This window comes from Mercenaria mercenaria, chromosome 12, assembly GCF_021730395.1.
Source record: "Mercenaria mercenaria strain notata chromosome 12, MADL_Memer_1, whole genome shotgun sequence".
In the NCBI taxonomy this organism is placed as follows: domain Eukaryota; kingdom Metazoa; phylum Mollusca; class Bivalvia; order Venerida; family Veneridae; genus Mercenaria; species Mercenaria mercenaria.
The window spans coordinates 33,086,607-33,106,542 of record NC_069372.1 but is presented as its reverse complement, the minus strand read 5'-3'; positions in this window follow the sequence as shown (position 1 = coordinate 33,106,542).

Sequence of the window (19,936 nt, the reverse complement as noted above, 5' to 3'; positions counted from 1 at the left end):
CTTGTCAGTTTTGCAATAACAATATTGCAAAATATGGAAAAAATCTTTGATGTTTTAGCATGAAAAACTAACGTACTAAAATGATTATCTCATTTGTATCTTTCCATATTGAATTTATTAAGCTCGTTAAATAAAATTGATAATTTACCCGATGGAGATTATTATTTTATTCAACTCGTTTAATAAATTCAGTTTGTAATATCGTATTTGAAAGACAGTATTGGAAATAGTTTTACTTCTTGAGAATTTGTATTTATCATTGAATAATAATTAGATTTAATTATCAGAGAAATGTATTAAGTTAAAGTTATCATTCACATTGTCTGTTGTCCATAAACCTATTGCCGCCCGAGATTGCAAACTTATCCACCGACACAGCTATTATTTTCTGAGCACTTCTCTAAAAATAAAAAATTAAAACTAAACTATAAGGGCTATACTCATAGACAATACTCAAACTTCACTCACTGTATATTCGATATAATTCTTGTAAAAATACAAAAAAATATGATAACACTCACCTTTGTTCACGTTCTTTTATCGCGACATGTACTAGCTTGGAAGTTGCGACAGAGCGATTTACCGTATACCTCTAAATGAGGTAGCTCTGTTGTTTACCAGGCGTGAATATGCACGAGATGATTTTATACAAAATTTCACATTTATGATAGTCCTTACAAAAAAAAGGGTTTGTGTATAAACAATCAATAACAAAAATTTGCTAATTCCGTTGGCACTTAAGACCAAGATAAAATGGAATGTCTTCGAATAACGAGAAGATTTCCCATATCTGGCTTTCGTTTCTGTTGGTCTAGAAGATTCTCAATTTTCAAACTATTTTTCGGCGTTAGCTGAATAACATGGATTTTGACCTAGATTCTGTAGTAATCGGGTCATGGAACAGGTGCGCGTCTTAAATGACATTGTTTATCAGAAGGCACATATTAAATGGAACATATTTAGTAGCTTTGTTACCCTAAACTAAAATGATATGTTCTAATTTAAAGTGTTTAGTAATTTATCACCGCTTGAGAAATCGAAAGTAAACTTCTTCCCCCGTTGCGTACCTCGCTTATGGATGAATGAGTGGTGGCTGGCTGTAACTGTAGAGTCAGTACACCCGGTTTCGAACTGTACGCGGTTTCGCACACACGGCAAACTCATGCTCTTCGTGAAAATAAAGCAGACAATTTAACAATTCTTTGTTATTATTTCACGAAACTTAGTTATTCCCTACATGATTTGACACCAGAGGTCTTTCCCCACTGGAGCCTCGCTCTGGCAAGTGCAGACAAAAACAATAACAACATCAATGGAGGCCAGTAGCCTAGGTCAGCTGAAATGTTTTAAATTTCATGAAAATAATGACTATGCAAACAACAACAACAATGTGCAAACTAGATTTAAAAATCACTATTCCATCATATATTATGTAAGTATTTACCTATTACTTTACCCAAATAAAAAAAGGTTTCAACATTAATAAAAGGTATCCCAATCTGCAAATGTTTGATTTTTTGCTTTAGGTTGTTAGCTCACCTGCTCAGGTGAGTTTTTCTGATCGCTCAATGTCCGGCGTCTGTCTGTCGTCTGTCGTCTGGCGTCTGTCGTCTGTCGTCCGTCAAAATTTAGCTTGTGTATGCGATAGAGGCTGTATTTTTCAACTGATCTTCATGAAATTTGGTCAGAATGATTACCTTGATGAAATCTAGGCCAAGTTCGAAATGGGTCATCTGGGGTCAAAAACTAGGTCACTAGGTCAAATCAAGGAAAAACCTTGTGTATGCGATAGAGGCTGTATTTTCCAATTGATCTTCATGAATTTTAGTCAGAATGATTACCTTGATGAAATCTAGGCCGAGTTCGAAAATGGATCATCTGAGGTCAAAAACTAGGTCACTAGGTCAATTCAAGTAAAAACCTTGTGTATGCGACAGAGGCTGTATTTTTCAATTGATATTCATGAGTTTTTGTTAGAATAGTTTCCTTGATGAAATCTAGGACGAGTTCGAAAATGGGTCATCTTGGGTCAAAAACTAGGTCACTAGGTCAAATCAAAGAAAAACCTTATGTATGCGATGGAGGCTGTTTTAACAATTGATCTTAATGAATTTTGCAGAATGTATTGAAGAAATCTAGGCAATGTTTAAACTGGATATCTGGGTCAAAATACTAGGTCACTAGTCAAATCAAATAAACCTTGTGTATGCGATAGAGGCTGTATTTTTCAACTGATCTTCTTGAAATTTTGTCAGAATAATAACTTTGATGAAATCTAGGCTAAATTTGAAAATGGATTATCTGGGTTCAAAAACTAGGTCACTAGGTCAAATCAAAGAAAAATCTTATGTATGCGATAGAGGCTTTATTTTTCATTTCATCTTCATGAAATTTTGTGAGAATGATTATCTTGATGAAATCTAGGAGGAGTTTGAAAATGGGTTATCTGGGATTAAAAACTAGGTCACTAGGTCAAATCAAGAAAAACCTTGTTTATGCGAAGAGGCTGTATTTTTCAATTGATCTTAATGAAGTTTTAGGTCAGAATATTCCTAGAAATCCAGGACGAGTCTGTCGTCGTCGCGTCTGGCGTCAAACTTACGTCGTCTCCGTACAACATTTAGTTTGTGTATGCGATAGAGGCTGTATTTTTCAACTGATCTTCATGAAATTTGGTCAGAATGATTACCTTGATGAAATCTAGGCCAAGTTCGAAATGGGTCATCTGGGGTCAAAAACTAGGTCACTAGGTCAAATCAAGGAAAAACCTTGTGTATGCGATAGAGGCTGTATTTTTCTATTGATATTCTGGATTTTGGTAGAAATTTTTCATAGATGAAATCTAGGACGATTCGAAAATGGTTATCTGGTTCAAAAACTAGGTCACTATGTCAAATCAAAGTAAAACATAATGTATGCGATAGAGGCTGTATTTTTCAATTGATCTTCATGAATTTTCTTCAGAATGATTATCTTGAAGAAATCTAGGACAAGATTGAAAATGGATCATCTGGGGTCAAAAACTAGGTCACTAGGTCAAATCAAAGTAAAACTTGTGTATGCGATAGAGGCTGTATTTTTCAACTGATTTCTAGACAATTTTATCAAATAAATGTTCTGCTGAAATTTAGGCTAATATTTGAAATGGATTATCTGGTTCCAAAAACAGTCAACAAGTACAAACCAAGAAAATAACCTTATTGTCTGCGATAGAGACTGTATATTATTTCAATTCATCTTCATGAAATTTTCTCAAGAATGTTATCTGATGAAATCTAGAACATGTTTGAAAATGGTTATCTGGATTAAAACCTTTTCACTAAGGTCAATCAGAAAAACCTTGTTTAGGAAGAGACTGTATTTTCACCCAAATTGATCTTAATGACTTTTGGTACAAATAACCATGTTGGTCTGTCTGGCATCGGTCGTACTGGCGTCTTCGTCTTAGTCTTAAGTATTATTAGAGTCGGATAATCGATAAGGCCTGTCATTTCCAAACCTGAATCTTAGGCATAATTTGGTCAGAAATGATTACCTGATGAAATCTTAGGCCAAGCTTCGAAATGGTTCATTGCGGTTTGAAATGCGTCACTAGTCAAAATCAAAAGAAAAACCTTGAAGTATTGCGATAACGGTGTAATTTCCAATTGATCATCATGAACTTTAGACAGTACTATCAGAATAACCTTTGATGAAATCTAGGCCGAGTCGAAACATGTGTCATCTGAAAATCAAAAATAGTTCACTAGTTACAAATCAAGTAAAACTCTTTGATTGCAAAGTGACAGAGGCTTGTATTTTGTTCTCATTGATATTCTTGAGTATTTGGTTTAGAAATTGGTTCCTTGAGAAATCAGACGAGTTTCGAAAATTGGGCCTATGGGTCAACAACTAGTTCACTATGTCCAAACAACGAAAAACCTAATAAGATATGAACATAGACTGTATTTTTCCATTGATCTCTAATATTTTCTTCAGGAATGACTATCTTGAAGGAAATCTATGGAAAAGATTGAAAATGATTAATCTGGGACCTCAAAAACCAAGGACACTAGTTCAAATCAAGTAAAAACCTTGTGTAAGTCGATAGAGTGCTGTATTTTTCACTGATCTCATTAAATTTTGCTCAGAAAATCCACTTTAATGAATCTAGGCTAAATGAAAAGTGCATTATCTGTGGTACAAAAAACTATCACTGAGGTTCTAAATCAAAGAAAAGCTTATGTATGCGAAAGCTGTATTTTTCAATTGAATCTTCAATGATATTTAATCTAAGAATGATTATCTTGATGATCAATCAATAAGCAGTTGAAAATGGTTTACTCTGTCCAGGATTAAACTACGATCACTATGTGATACCAATCAAAATAAACCTTGTTTTTTTTATAGAAGGCAGTATTTATTTCAATTGATCATTAATGAATTTGTCAGAAAATCGGCTTCTGTCTGTATTCGGTCGTTCAGGTCACTGTCTGACAAGTCTGACCATCAAAATCTATTTGTTTGTGTATCCGATGAAGGACATGTAATTTTCATACTGTCACTCTTGAGCTGACAAAATTTGGTGAATCTAACATATGTTACTTCAGAATGTGAACAGTTAGTCCAGATTATCGAGTGAATGGTTTTAGACGGGTAACTTTTAGTCAAGTCCAAATCAAGAGGAATATTTATCCTATGATGTAACGACATTCAGGGTATATATTTAAGATTGATAATTATGAGTTTTTAGTTAGACAAGTATTCCTTATGTAAGTCCTAGACGTCAGATTTACAGAAAATGGTCATATTCTGGTCCAAAAACATAGGTCACTATGTCAATATTCAAAAAAAAAAACCATAAGTAAACTGATAACTGTGATTTTCAAATTGATATTCATGAATTCTTCTTCAAATGATATTATGAAGAAATCTAGACAAGATGAAAATGTTTATCTGGCAGAGCTCTAACATAACTAGTCACTAGTCAATCAAAGTAAAACATTGTGTATCATAGAGCTGTATTAATTCAACTGATTTCTTGAAATTTTATCAAATTAATTATCTTTGATGAAATCTAGGGCTGAATTTGAAAATGATTATCTGGTTTCAAAAACTAGTCACTAGGTCAAAAATCAAAAGGAAAAACTTTTATGTATCGATTAGAGGTCTGTACTTTTTCATTGATCTACATTAACATTTTCTAAGATGATTATCTTGATAAATTCTAGAAGCAATTTGAAAATGGTTATACTGGATTAAAAAACTAGGTAACACATAGGTCAATAAATCAAAGAAAAACCTTGTTTTTGGATAGAGGCTGTATTATTTCAATAGGATCTTAAAGATTAAATTTTGGTCAGAATAATCCGGCGTCGTTTTTGTTACGTCGTCTGGCGTCTTGTCTTTGTACCGTCAAATTAAGCTGTGTTTGGATAGAGGCTGTATTTTTCAACTGACTTCATGAAATTTGGTCAGAATGATTACCTTGATGAAATCTAGGCCAAGTTCGAAATGGGTCATCTGCGGTCAAAAACTAGGTCACTAGGTCAAATCAAGGAAAAACCTTGTGTATGCGATAGAGGCTGTATTTTCCAATTGATCTTCATGAATTTTAGACAGAATGATTACCTTGATGAAATCTAGGCCGAGTTCGAAAATGGGTCATCTGAAATCAAAAAACTAGGTCAATAGGTCAAATCAAGTAAAAACATTGTGTATGCGACAGAGGCTGTATTTTTCAATTGATATTCATGAGTTTTGGTTAGAATTGTTTCCTTGATGAAATCTAGGACGAGTTCGAAAATGGGTCATCTGGGGTCAAAAACTAGGTCACTATGTCAAATCAAAGAAAAACCTAATGTATGCGATAGAGGCTGTATTTTTCAATTGATCTTCATGAATTTTCTTCAGAATGACTATCTTGAAGAAATCTAGGAAAAGGTTGAAAATGGATTATCTGGGGTCAAAAACTAGGTCACTAGATCAAATCAAATTAAAACCTTGTGTATGCGATAGAGGCTGTATTTTTCAACTGATCTTCTTGAAATTTTGTCAGAATAATAACTTTAATGAAATCTAGGCTGAACTTGAAAATGGATTATCTAGGTTCAAAAACTAGGTCAAATTAAAGAAAAGCCTTATGTATGCGATAGAGGCTGTATTTTTCAATTGATCTTCATGAAATTTTATTAAAATGATTATCTTGATGAAATCTAGAATGAGTTTGAACATGGGTTATCTGGGATTAAAAACTAGGTCACTAGGTCAAATCAAGAAAAAACGTTGTGTATACGATAGAGGCTGTATTTTTCAATTGATCTTGATGAATTTTGGTCAGAATAATTGCCTTGATGAAATCTAGGCAATTTATGAATATGGGTCATCTGCGATCAAAAACTAGGTCACTAGGTCAAATCAAAGAAAAACGTTGTGTATGCAATAGAGGCAGTATTTTACACCACATCTTCATGAAATTTGATCAGAATATTTGTCTGGATGAAATCTAGGTTTAATTTGAATATGGGTCATCTAGGATTAAAAACTAGGTCACCCGATCAAATTAAAGGAAAACTTTGTGTACGCAATAGGGGCTGCATTTTACACTGGATATGTATAAAATTTAGTCAGAATGATTGCCTTAATGAAATCTAGGTCAAGTTAGAATATGGGTCATCTGGGGTTAAAAACTAGGTCACTAGGTCAAATAAAAAAAACCTTGTGTATGTGATAGAGACTGTATTTTTCAATTGATCTTGATGAAATTTGGTCAAAATGATAGCCTCGGTCAAATTAAGGCCAAGTTCATCTCGGATCAAAAACAAGGTCGCTAGGACAAATCAAAGAAAAACGTTTTGTATGCGATAGAGGCTGTATTTTTCAATTGAGGTTCATGAAATTTATTCAGAATGATTGCCTTGATCAAATATAGGTCAAGTTTGAATGCAGGTCACCTTGGCTTAAAAACTAGGTCACTAGGTCAAATTGAAGAAAATACATGTTTACACTTCAAGAGACCATAAGTTTGGTCCAATCTTAATGAAAATTGGTCAGAATATTTGTTTCCATGAAATCAGTAATGTCAAACATGTTTACACTGTTATGGTGTGTTTCTCAGGTGAGCTACCTAGGGCCATATTGGCCTTCTTGGTTTTTTTTCAAACTGAGAACTTAATCAAGTAATTAGAGTTATGGGGTTCACTAGTGATTTAAAAGCTCGGGTTTTATTTTCATGTCAACTGCTTTAGCCTTTTCTAGTCCAACTAATTGTAAGCTGGTCGACAAATTGTACTAGTGGGTTACTTATGGGGGATTCTGACCCAGCACGAAATTATTTCAGAATCAGCCCAGGAAGTCAAATCATTTTGACCTTCCGTCACTGAAAGGATACCTCTTGATCATTTAAATTTGCTGCTTAGTTGGAATATTTGCAAATGAATAATGTGTTCGTATATGTATATCCAAATATTTTCTGTCTGTATATTCTGTTTAATTCTGAATTTTTCATGCGCCAAACATTATTACCTCTACGCCGTTTGTCTTTTTAAAGACATTTCTTCTTACATCTAATCTTCAGTAGTGAGGACTTTGGAATTAAATGGCAATAAAATATAGATAATAGATGCCTTCTTGTTGTGTTTCGTAATGAACTTTTCCATGGCTATTTTCTGTTGATGGTAAATAGCATCACTTCCTGATATTAAACTGACTGCAAATTGTGCTATTAGAAGAGTATTTGAATACGAATATTGATAACGTTCTGCCAGACATCAATAAACTTCCTTAAACAGTATTGGTGTTAGATGTCTAACATATCAAACGACCTAGCACCTTCACACTTGAAATTTATGTCAATACACGGTCTTCGTTTTACTTAAAGTACATTTGACAAAAACAGTGATATATTCTTACGCATAAGAGCTCAAAACAAGGGTTATTCTACGATAAACCACGCTTGGGAATTTATTATTTCTTAAATAACACACAGTTTTCATCCTTCTAATAAATTGGTTCGTGCTAGAATTATTATTTCATAATGAGCGTTAGGCTTCCGAATAAAAAGTCTTAAACCAATGCTAGGACAAACGCTAAGAATTATAATCTTTCTTCGGGTTTCCGTTTGGAATAGGCAGATATATATTATTTCCAACTGATTATATGAACTGCGCAAAAAGTATCTAGATCTAACATGTGGATTTTAATGGAAACCGATGCGAACCTTCTTCTCTTAAGACATGGGATATTCACCTAAGAGAAACTTAATTTCCGACCGCATTAATTGATCTCGAATCCTTTTATTGTTAGCAAACACCATTTGTTGAGATAACGTCATGGCATCAGTCGGTAACTGACATGTCTTTTCTTAATCATTTATAGTATTTACGTTAGAAGTCAGAGACTACCATAAACCATATGCTCCGCCCACCCGCTCACTCACAAACACCATGAAAGTTAGAGAGCTATATATTTTTGAAAAGTGCAAGAAATGGATACAGCTGTATATTGCCAAGCACTAATCCGCTTAAAACTATTCTGGTTTCGGTGTTTGTGGGAAAGGGTTGGCGTCCTTAAAATAAAAGAAAAGACATGGCAAGTTCTACTGTATAAACCCAGTAAAAGTAATTCTAGTTGATCATACACATTAGATGCTTATACGTTAGACATATCTCATGCAGACATACACCTTTTAGTGAAATGTGGGAGGCACACATAAAGCTATACCATACTGTCTCCTTCGCTAGGTAAAAACAGATAAATATATGTTCTAATTAACATTATTTATATTAATCTTTCTCGTTAGATTGTTCAAAGTGTATTCAATGATTAGTATATGTTATCGTTATTAAACGTCATTGAGCCCGTTCGGAGCTGGCGCTCTGGTTTAGAAATTGGATTACTGTGGAGGCAGTAAACAGTTTTCTGAGCTTCTCGGCCTAGAGTCGCCTACCCAACTTTCAAAACCTCACACAAAAGTCTACACACCTGAAATAAAGATATTGCAATATTAACATCACTGTATGTCTATCGTTACAAACCATCTGCAATACATCCCTAATATCTAGTTTTTTGTTTACAAGACCTGAATTTTGTGCTCTCCCGGTCGCGGAAACTGATGAAAAAGCTAAATTTGACAATTTACAAATCGCTGTAGAAAATTCCCTGCAAATGATAGCTCCAACTGCTACACTGTTCCATGCTTGGGTAACACTGTAAAATTTGAAAATAAGCTCAAATACATGTGCCATCCGTACCGTTTTTTGACTATTCCAGTTTTCCTTAGGCCCCTGCTAAAATGACAACCCCACTTTAAGCTAGCTCAGAGAAAGCATGTATACGCACCTGCAAGTCATTACGTCATACTGTCAAGATCAAGGCTACTCAACTGATTTTCTTTAAATAAGTGAAACTCAGTGCTAGCCGCTGAAACTTCAATTCTAGCAATTATTATTATGTTAAACTTCAAATATCCACTTCAATCCGTAAATTGCATCTTATTTGTAAATTTGACCCTTGCAATTCGACACTAACAGCTGAAAACTGTTTACTGCCTCCTGTATACCTAGCTTGATTCTTAGTACTCATTACATTGATTTGTTAGTATACTGCCTATATAGAAATTAAACTGGTTGGGTTTTTTTACGTTGAAGGCGAGCGCTCAAGGATCCTGCATTTACAATTTGCAATCAATCTAAAATCCGACATTTCAGAAAATGATGCTTCTTTCCATTAATTGAACACGGTCGTTCAAAAGTTCACGGTCATAAGAAAACAAAGTACATGAAAACGACATCTATTATTTATAATCTATGAACTCGTAATTAGTTTCACGAATGAAGGGAACAATGTAAAATTTCATATGTACACGCTTGAGTAACGCTGACAAAATTTCTTTGAATCTAACTGCATTTTATGTTTACATTCAGAATGTTGTGGACAGGTTTAATGTCCTAGCATAATTCTTATGTGCACATGGTTTGTAGACCAGAGATGACTTTTATCAAGTCCAATATCAACGGGAGCGGAATATCTTATCTTCCTCCTAATGATGTTAAACAGATACATCATCACGATATCAACAATAATTTTACAGTTTATCTCATTAACCTTTAAGCGCCCTGCCTTTTTCAAGATAAACAAGTACTCTCCTAATATGTAAGTCCTTTAACGTCAAAGATTCATACATGAGATAAAATATACAATATTGCATGGTCAACAAATATTGAAGAACCCATACTACCGGATCTATGATGCAAGTATTTTCCACAGAAAAAAAAACCCATAAAAACTGATAACAGGAAAAAACGATATTACTGGTAAGTCATCCAACAAGAACAATATTTATGAATTCAAACCGATAGACTGCAATGTTTTTATCTTGTGTATCCAAGAAGTCTCTTTACATAAGCGATTAATGTCACTAGTTGCAATATCTATTGGCATTTTATATTATGATTCTGTCCATTACAATGCGAAGCTATATTTGAATAGGATGGATCCTCTAATACAATATTCTATGAGTATTCATCCGTTTAGAGACGTTTTATCTAGTCTGGCTGACGTACTGAATATTATATATATTTTTAAACATGAAATAGACTTCAAAAGAACAAAAAATATAACAAGAAGGAGAGGAAAAAGACATTTTACGGATACTACACTGCACTTAAAGGTCCATAATGCTTAAACATTTTATCTTAAACACAGATTAAACAGCTTTCCAAATAGATGTTATGCATACTTACATGTTCAGAAAAGCACTACTTTTAATATTGCACATGAACTGTTGTAGTTAGAGCCATAAAGGGAGGTAAAAACAATAGATTCAATAAAACATACTAGAATAAACCTTTGATAAATGTTAAAGAAATTAATTATCAGAAATAGGATTTAACAAGCAATAAGATAAAGCGCGAAGTGCAAGATCGAGGCAGTCGATGCATGCATTCTTTGAGGAAAAGCAACGAATTTCTCTATCGAAAGAAAGAAAAGCGGCGAGAACACTGGCCATCATAATGATAACATTTGTACTGTGCTGGATTCCATTTTTCTTACTTTATCTTATTTTACCATTTTGCAGCAGCTGTGAACACCCGGGAGAAATTGTTGAAATACTTTTTGTATGGCTTGGGTATGTGAATTCAATGTTAAATCCGGTCATTTACACAGTTTTCAATATGGAATTCAGAAGAGCGTTTAATGATTTTATTTCAAAATGTTGCGGTAAACAATCAAGAAATCAGCTTATGTCAAGAACCTATGTGTAATAGCAACATAAATACTTACATGGTAAATAGGTCAATAATTTTGTCATGCATTTCGGCATGTGAACACCGTTTATATTAACGGCGGTCCGACATTTAAAGGTCGTAAGTAAAAGATACGGCTTTAATAAAGTATTAGTATATAAATGTAAAAAAAGAGTTTTGTTTACTTTTAATGTCTTTATATTGACATTTTTCATACGTGCAGTCTTTGACCGATTTGTTCTAACTTTCCTAACTAACCAAACACCAACTTAATTAATTCGGAATCAAACATCGCCAGAGATGAGATACAATTTATTTGCCTATAATATTACAATTCTAAAACATTAAACTGGTAATATCAATGTCATTTTATGACAGGGTCAGATCATTTATATATTTTGTCCATCAAATTATTACTGCAAGACTAATGGTAAAATGAGTACAGTGTATTTTACAGACTTAACACAAGCGCTTTGTAACTATCTTTTCCTCCTATTCATTAAAAGTATTATCATGTTTTATATGTTATTTTACAATAATTAGCTAATGAAAGTAAACACAATATCATAAACCGGAAGGCATGGAGGCATCAGACAAGTGTCGTTTGTATAAGAATGTATATGCCATTAACAAACTGCATATAATATGAAATAAGGCACTGCCTCAATCGGGAATCGCTCCGACTTCAACTCTTCCCATAACATTTGAAAAGAACTGTCTAATGACAGCCCGGAAGGGCACATTTTAATTCGATAGTAAATATCTCATTGGGTATATCGCATGTTACCTTGGAGGGACCGATCCCGATTTTCGTCGCTACGTGTAGGATCGATTCCCCATCAATTTGAAGGTAGATTTTGGAATAAAAACAACACTGCCCGTATTGTTTTGTATTGTATTGTATTGTATCGTATTGTATTACAGGTAATTTCCGCCTCTCGGATAGGCGAACCCTCCGGAGAGGTATATTTATTTTTATTATACCTCACATAAATGTCCAATGCAAATTTCCCATTAGTTTAACTTGAATAATATATCATATTTCCCAGTGATTTTATATCACATGCGCAAAATCGTTATTTTCAATTTCTGCGCAGGTGATATGATCCATAATTTCATATCACATGCGCAACAGCGTTATTTTGTTTTTCTGCGCATGTGATATTATTGTTTCATATCACCCGTTGAGAAATTGATACTTTCGCATTGATTATTTTCTTTTTTAAGCTACGTGCAAAATATTTCGAAAACAATTTTTCATCAAATATTGAATCGAGACTACAACAATAAGTTTGGAAATGATCTAGCTAAGAAAATGAGTACTCACACTTATATGTTTCATTTAGAAAGAAGAAAGTTATCGCCGTTTTTCGAATGCTACTGTTTGACGCAATGTTGAAATATTAGAATAAATATAGCTAGATGTCAGCGATATGTAATCGTCTCGACTAAATCTATCAAAAAAAATCTTATTACAGCAAAGTCGCCAAAAATTATGAGTCCTAACAAGTAAAGACTCTTTAATTCTGTCTTCATTATTTGGTTAGTAATTACTTTTTAATGTTAAATAAATTATTATGTTGATTTTCCAGTAAATGCTTTGACCCTTATAAGCTTTCGGTATAAAAAAATGAATATTGCATTCCTGAGAGGGTGATATGAAAAATGTTCACCCCTCGGAATATGAATATAGACCTCGGCTGGCGCCTCGGTCAATATTCATATATCTCGCGGTGAACTTTTTTCATATCACCTTCTCATAAATGCAATATTTATATAATATGAACTGTGCTCACTAGGTGCTTTTATTTACAAGTGCACGCTACGTGTATATATACCATATATCCATATTTGTACTGATGTGCAAGACGTTGCACTTCGGGCAAGTTATGTGGACGTTTGCACAAGGAAAAAGCGTATTCTTCCAAAAATCCGAAGTCAGACGCTTTGTGCACATGCCGGAAGTAGGTCTACACATTTTTTAATTCGATAGTATATATCTCATTCGGTATATCGCATGTTACCGTAGAGGAATCGATCCCGAAAATCGGTAGGATCAATTCTCTATTAATGCGCCACTACAGAAATGCTTATGCATACATAGTTGGTGGGCATATTTTGACAGTAAGTTGAATAGAAAAAGGTTTTTAACTTAGATGGAACTCCAAGTAGAAAATAAGGTCACTGTCTTCATAAGTTAAAGTTTATACGAATAGCCTTAGACAATATTCAAGTTCAGCGCAGCCTGTATATTTTCGTCGGCTTTTTTAATAAATATACATTGATTATCCTACAAAATCTTTTTATTAAAGGAAAATAAACCAGATTTGCGCTGAAATCTTCGTGGGTCATCATTACTTAATCAGTTGCAGTGATGATAATTGATGGTACTTGCAATCTACAATATAAAGTAATGAAAAGCTCTCTATAGAAAGCTAGAATGTTTCTGATCATTAAAACGCATTTGCCACTTACAACTTGTCAACAGCATAAAATAGGTCTAAAATGAAATTAGACAAAGCTTTACTACATAACTGACATAATCAATCAAAATATCCCTATATTTTGCCATTTATTTCACATAACGATACGAAAAAGCGCGTCATTCTTATTGAATACGTACGTCACTGTATATAGTAACAAAATATTCTTAGTTACACGCCCAGATCTGGCCGCTTAGCCGGTCAGGGTTGCCGCTGTATTGTTATAGCTGGTTAAGTTTTGCAGGTTTAGTCACAAGTATTATTTATATTAAATATAGTTGAAGCTTGGTATCTCGAATTTCGAGAGGCCGAGCGTTTTAATTCGAGATAACTGAAATTCGATTTAAAATGTAATTAAGTGCACGTGCTTTCAGGGCGGGACTTAGAAATGTCTTCGCGATAGCCGGAATTGTGAGATAAACGAGCTCGAGATATCGTGTTTCAGCTGTAGTCTATTTTCCCTTCCCGTGGCCTTTCGTAATAGCATAATGTTTTCTTTTCCTCCATTGTGTTTCATTACGTACATGTATTTGTAGCATTTTATCGAAATCAGCATGATCCTATCATGCTAGATAAAAATGGCGACGTAAGCAGTTTGTGTCACGAAAAGAGACATTGAAAGAAGGTAAAGGGAGAAAATTAAAAGGATTTATTTAATGAAGCTTGAAGCTAACAATTCCTTGTCTATTTTCTTTTTTTTTCTGTAGTAGTGATAAGTTCTTTCTACGAAGTTAACGTTAGTAATTAAATCATTTTTTACGAAATACATTCAGCTGGATCAACCCTTGTTCGGCCTATAAGGAGCACTAGCTGTTTTTTGCCAAACTCTTTGAAAATTTATCAAATGGTCATTAACCTATTTCAAATCGTGTAAAATGATGCATAATGGCTAAAGGGTCTTATATTTTCTCCATATTTGATCAGGTGGACGTATTTTTATCGATTTAAGGAGGTAGGTTACCTTAATATTTGTATGTGCGCATGTCCAACCGGAAGCTAACGTGACGATTTACGACGACGTTTACGACAAACTAAATGTGTTTGTATATCCATTCTTCTGAAAAGAAATCACAAACCTACCTCCGATCTGATGCATAATGGTTTAATAATGCAGAAATAATGAATAAATCGCCGCAGAAACGCTTCAGAACATTGTTGCCTTAAAATGATGTCATTGACGTCATGACGTTATGTGTCAGTTACCGCGCAAAATTAATAGCTCTTATATTGAAAGTACGTAATTCTGTGTATTTTCTTTATTTGAACTTTAAACAGCCATTATTTGTTGAAATATTTGAGTCTTTCGCTCTGAAAAATGATCAGGTTTTGCTTCTTTTATGTAGTTATATTGAAATGTTATGCGAATGTAATAAAATGGATGACGGTAACTGATGTTATTGGGAATATAGCTGGGTGAAAGGTTTCTTATTTCGGCCATTTTCAAATAAAATTTGGCAGTTTAATTTGTAATACCTAAATCACGTGAAATACAGAAAATTGCCGCGGTTCAACTAATTTGAATTTACCCTGGTAACAAGGTAACCTACCTCCTTTAGGACCTGTTTTGCGTCACAATATAGAATTTCATATTTTTCAGTTTGATTTGTAATACCTAATACCTATTCAGTAGAAAATTGTTGGTTACTTTGAACTTTAAGAAAAATAGGGCTTGGTGCTTGGTATTATTTTTATTACATAACCCAAATATTCCACGTTGGTCATTAACAGAATGGCACTGAAGCCGTCGAAAAAATCGTTGTTGTTTAAAATGAGAGAAAATGCGTTACCATGGAAACACGAGCCCCGTGACATATACGTATTAAGTTTATATTAGAAAGCTAACGCGCATACTAGAAAAATTATCAATTATGCAGACTTCTACGGATAACAATTAAACCAAAATACACTGAAAAGTGTTAAATATCCGGAATTGAGATTGTAGCCATTAAAACATTAAATTACGCGAAATACAGAAAATTGCCGCGGATCAACTAATTTGAATTTACCCTGGTAACAAGGTAACCTACCTCCTTTAGGACCTAACAAGTGTTTTGCGTCACAATATAGAATTTCATATTTTTCACAATGCTATTCAAATATAACTTGGCGATTGAATGTATCCTGAATTGAAACTGGACGATTAATGAAATAAAATGCAAGATGTTGCTTACAATGGTCTATAATATTAGTTTGCATATGTATGGGTGGTCAATATAAGATATCCATTTCTCCTGATTTTTTCTCAATATTTTGTAATGAACTCAGAGAAATCTTATGGAAGTACGTGTTTTTAAGAAATGTAACAAATTCAGAAAAAACATCGGACAATAATTTCCTTCTACTAGGCTGACCACTACCAAATCAAATATAAACATTCTCTCATTTTTTCCTTTCTCGTATCCTATCTCAAAAGCATCGTGTTTTCTTTATTCTTCTATTCTGCCGAAATCCACTTGCTCTTTCCGCTCGCTACGTAAGAATTTTGTATGTTAGAAAGAGAAATAGAAAGGAGTTGTATTTTATATAAGCTAACATCAGTTTTTTTCGCCTTTTTGATATTTTTAATTTGTGTATACAGCCAAAAACGTAATTTTCCAAGGAAATTCTGAGTATAAAATATTTTACTTCGAGAACATCCACACATGTATCATTTTAGCTATAATATCTACGGTTATTTTTGTTATTGCAATGCTTTATTACTATTACCTAAATTGGCGTCAGTTACCTGGAAAATAACACAATTCAGACACATTCTTCTAAATAGTTATACAATTTTACTAAAACCATTGCTTTCCGATCTCTCAATAATATATAATATTTTTTCCAACTTTGAAATTGGCGCGCCTACAGATTTTATCGAAATTTAGAAAGTACTAAAATGTGTGCTTACAGTAAATAAGGAAGAAAAAGTGATTATCGTTCTCATCCATCCCAGGTTTTGCATAGTCCCAATGCGAGGAAAATAGATGTACAGTATATCAAAAATAAACTAAAATAAAATTTAAATTAAACTGTATTTTACATGTCTTATAGACGACAAAACAAGTTTTTATAGTTTTATGTTTTGAGGGAATATGACGAAGTGAAAACGTTCATAAACATCAGTTATATCGTCGTTGCGTATGAGTAGTGGGTCTGCATAACAAGCAAGTAATTACACAATTGAATTAAAGATCACATGAAATTAGTATCTGTCGTAGAGAAGTAAATTCGGCTGATGCAGTCCACTCCAGTTCAAATGTTAATGAAGGGCACACAGGTCATTTAGGCTATTCTTGGCTTGATTTGCAACCTCCTTCTATGTACAAGACAGTTAATTAGGTCGAAAATGTGTACTTTCAATCCCAAGTAAATAAATCCTAATTTGACCAAATCTGAATCTACAAATTATTAAGCGGTGGTTCTGTATTGCACATTACAAAAATATGTCCAAAGACTATATACAGGATACTAGTTAAAAGTCTATACATTTACTTTTATCTCTTGCTTTGATTCTTTGTTTCATGACTGATTTTGCAACCCGTGTACCTAACTAATTTTGCACATGAAAAAAGTCTTTATTTTGAGTTCAAAGCATTCTACAACTGTATAAATTCATTATGTTTGCCTAATGAAAGCTTCACAGACACAGGGTAATATTACGAGACGTTGTGAAGTTCAAAACGGCGTGAGGATTCCATGTGTATACGGTTTCTGATAGAGAGGTCTATAGACTATTACTTTCCTATTTTGTACTGAAATTGCTTCAAGGGACAGGTAGATGGATCTCAAATCCTGACCATTTGAATATTTTGGACGTCCAAATATGTGACACTGTGTCCAAGGAGCAATACTTAACAAAAGATATCAGTATTTATTACATATCCATTTATAAACCCTGTTAAGTTTCAACGTATTATCTTATCAACGGACCGTATATAACAGGGAATGACAGCAGCCATAAGCCATGCGCAAAATCATCAGCCATTATTTAGAGAAAACAATAGTTAAAGTTATTAATGACTAGTAATGTCATCTTCTCGTTAGCAGATGAGTTAGCGTCCGACCCTACACGTATGTCAGACCCACTAGAAGTAATTTATCAGTATAAATGAAAAACTACAATACATTTTAGTGGGAAAAGGCCGAAACTTTAATATTTAAAGATTTCTCATGACAATTGGCAATTGGCAAGTTGAGCTAATGTTTAAAATGCACATACTATACAAACAGCTAAAAATGTATGTTGAAAATAACTTAGTTTCATTTGCCCCAGCGAAAACTGCAAAGGAACAAAAAAAATACATTAAATAAACAAGACAAAATTTGAATCCAGCGAAAGAACAATTATCCCAAGCGACGACTGCAAAGCGATACACATAAGTTATTAGAGAGTACAAAAGTACGTTACTGATAACATAAAACAGTAATCACCAAATTAACATTCTGATAATAGAAAAACAAACATACGGCATCATGAAATACAATGGAAATGTAACTTTTGTTCAAATATGTGCAAATATTATACGAGATGCCGTCATATCAATTAAGATGCATGCCACGATCGAATCTGTATATTATTCCTGGCACTGACCATTTATATATCTAAGGTCTAAGGTCCCGAAAATAGGTTTGCATTGTGAAACGAACGGTTGTAAACACCCTAATTCCGGTCGAGAGATTGACACAGTGTGAGCATCCATGAAACACAAGTGCGGACCTACAATTGAAACTAATAGGCCGACAAACTATGTCAAGGCTTCTACACTGTTAAGGGCTCGTGACATTCCGCAAAGTAATATTAACCCTGGTCGGTGGTAGACAGTTGTTCAAAGGGGCGAACCATCAGCATGAAGTTCATGCAGACGTCTAAAGACAACTATCATGAAGTTCATTTGGGCATTCATGGTTCTAAATATTGAGTACCATAAACATCTCTTTCCATCTTTATTGTTTAAAGGAATTTAGTCACAAGAAAGGTATCTTAATTATAAGGGGGTTATTGATTCAGGAATAGTTCTTGGAAGTTTAAAATGCCATAGAAAATTCAAGTCTGTTGAAAATAAGAAAACAATGTAAAGACTTCAGGTTCATACCTAATATTTGTTACAATAAAAATGCAATGAGTGGAGACTCGTGAAGGGTCGATTTTTTTCCTTTAAGTCTTTCAGCTAACTAGGTAGCAAATGAAAGAAATGTTAAACTTATACTATACATATTATACACTAGGGGAAAATAGTGCTTTATCTTATTGAGTTTTACTTATTCCCAGTTTAGTAGTCTTGTTCATCCGTCCAACTAGATAAAAGTTGTCATAATATCTCACTTTTCCTAGAATCTGATGTAAAAGTTACGTTTTTAATAGCAAGGTATACTTAATGTTTTTATGTCCGTGAGTGTTTCCAAAGCCAATTTATGTAGGAAGGATAAAGTTGTGAACATAAATTCGGTCATGTGAATTGCAAATTATAGCAGATGTTTGACATAATTCAATGTTTCTTTGAGCAATTCAAACTTTACTGACAATTCTATCAAATATATAAGTACAGTGATTTATATAGTGCCGAGCTGTTGCCTTAACTTCAAAGTGTTTTATTTGTTTGCTTTGGGTTTAGCGCCGTTTTCAGCAGTATTTCAGTGAAGTAACGACGGGAAGTTAATGTAACCAGTTACTAGTACTAACTTATTATATACCCCATGAATCAGAGATGAATGGTGAATGTTTCCAGACACAGTGTATTTTATTAATCGTCAAGAAGAACATACGCCTCGTCCTAAGATCGAGCTCACGGCCCCACGATCCGAAGATCTGCGTTCTCACTGTTGAGCAAGCGGTCGGACAACGGTCTGCATCATTATCAATGATCAACAAGATGTGTGTTTCTTCATATTTATATCAGACGAATGTTTTAACAAATCCCAAATCTCCATTCTTCTCTTGTCCATGTCACAGACACTTGGGGTTAGGGCCACCCCACCCACCCCATTCTCCCCAGCCCCTGCCTAAGTTTAGCGAATATTTTTTAGCATTTTAACATGTATTGAGCATATGTGACGATCATAAAATGCATTTTGTAACATTTCAGAGTGTTTTAAAAAATCCATTTTTACCATCAATTCTCTTAATACAGATTTGCAACAGTGAAACTGACCCTAGAAAACAATAGTCGATTTAGCTTCTTAATTAGCACCTACCTATAAACCCTGGTCTGTACCCATTCTGTCAAATAACACCGGGTCTGACAACTG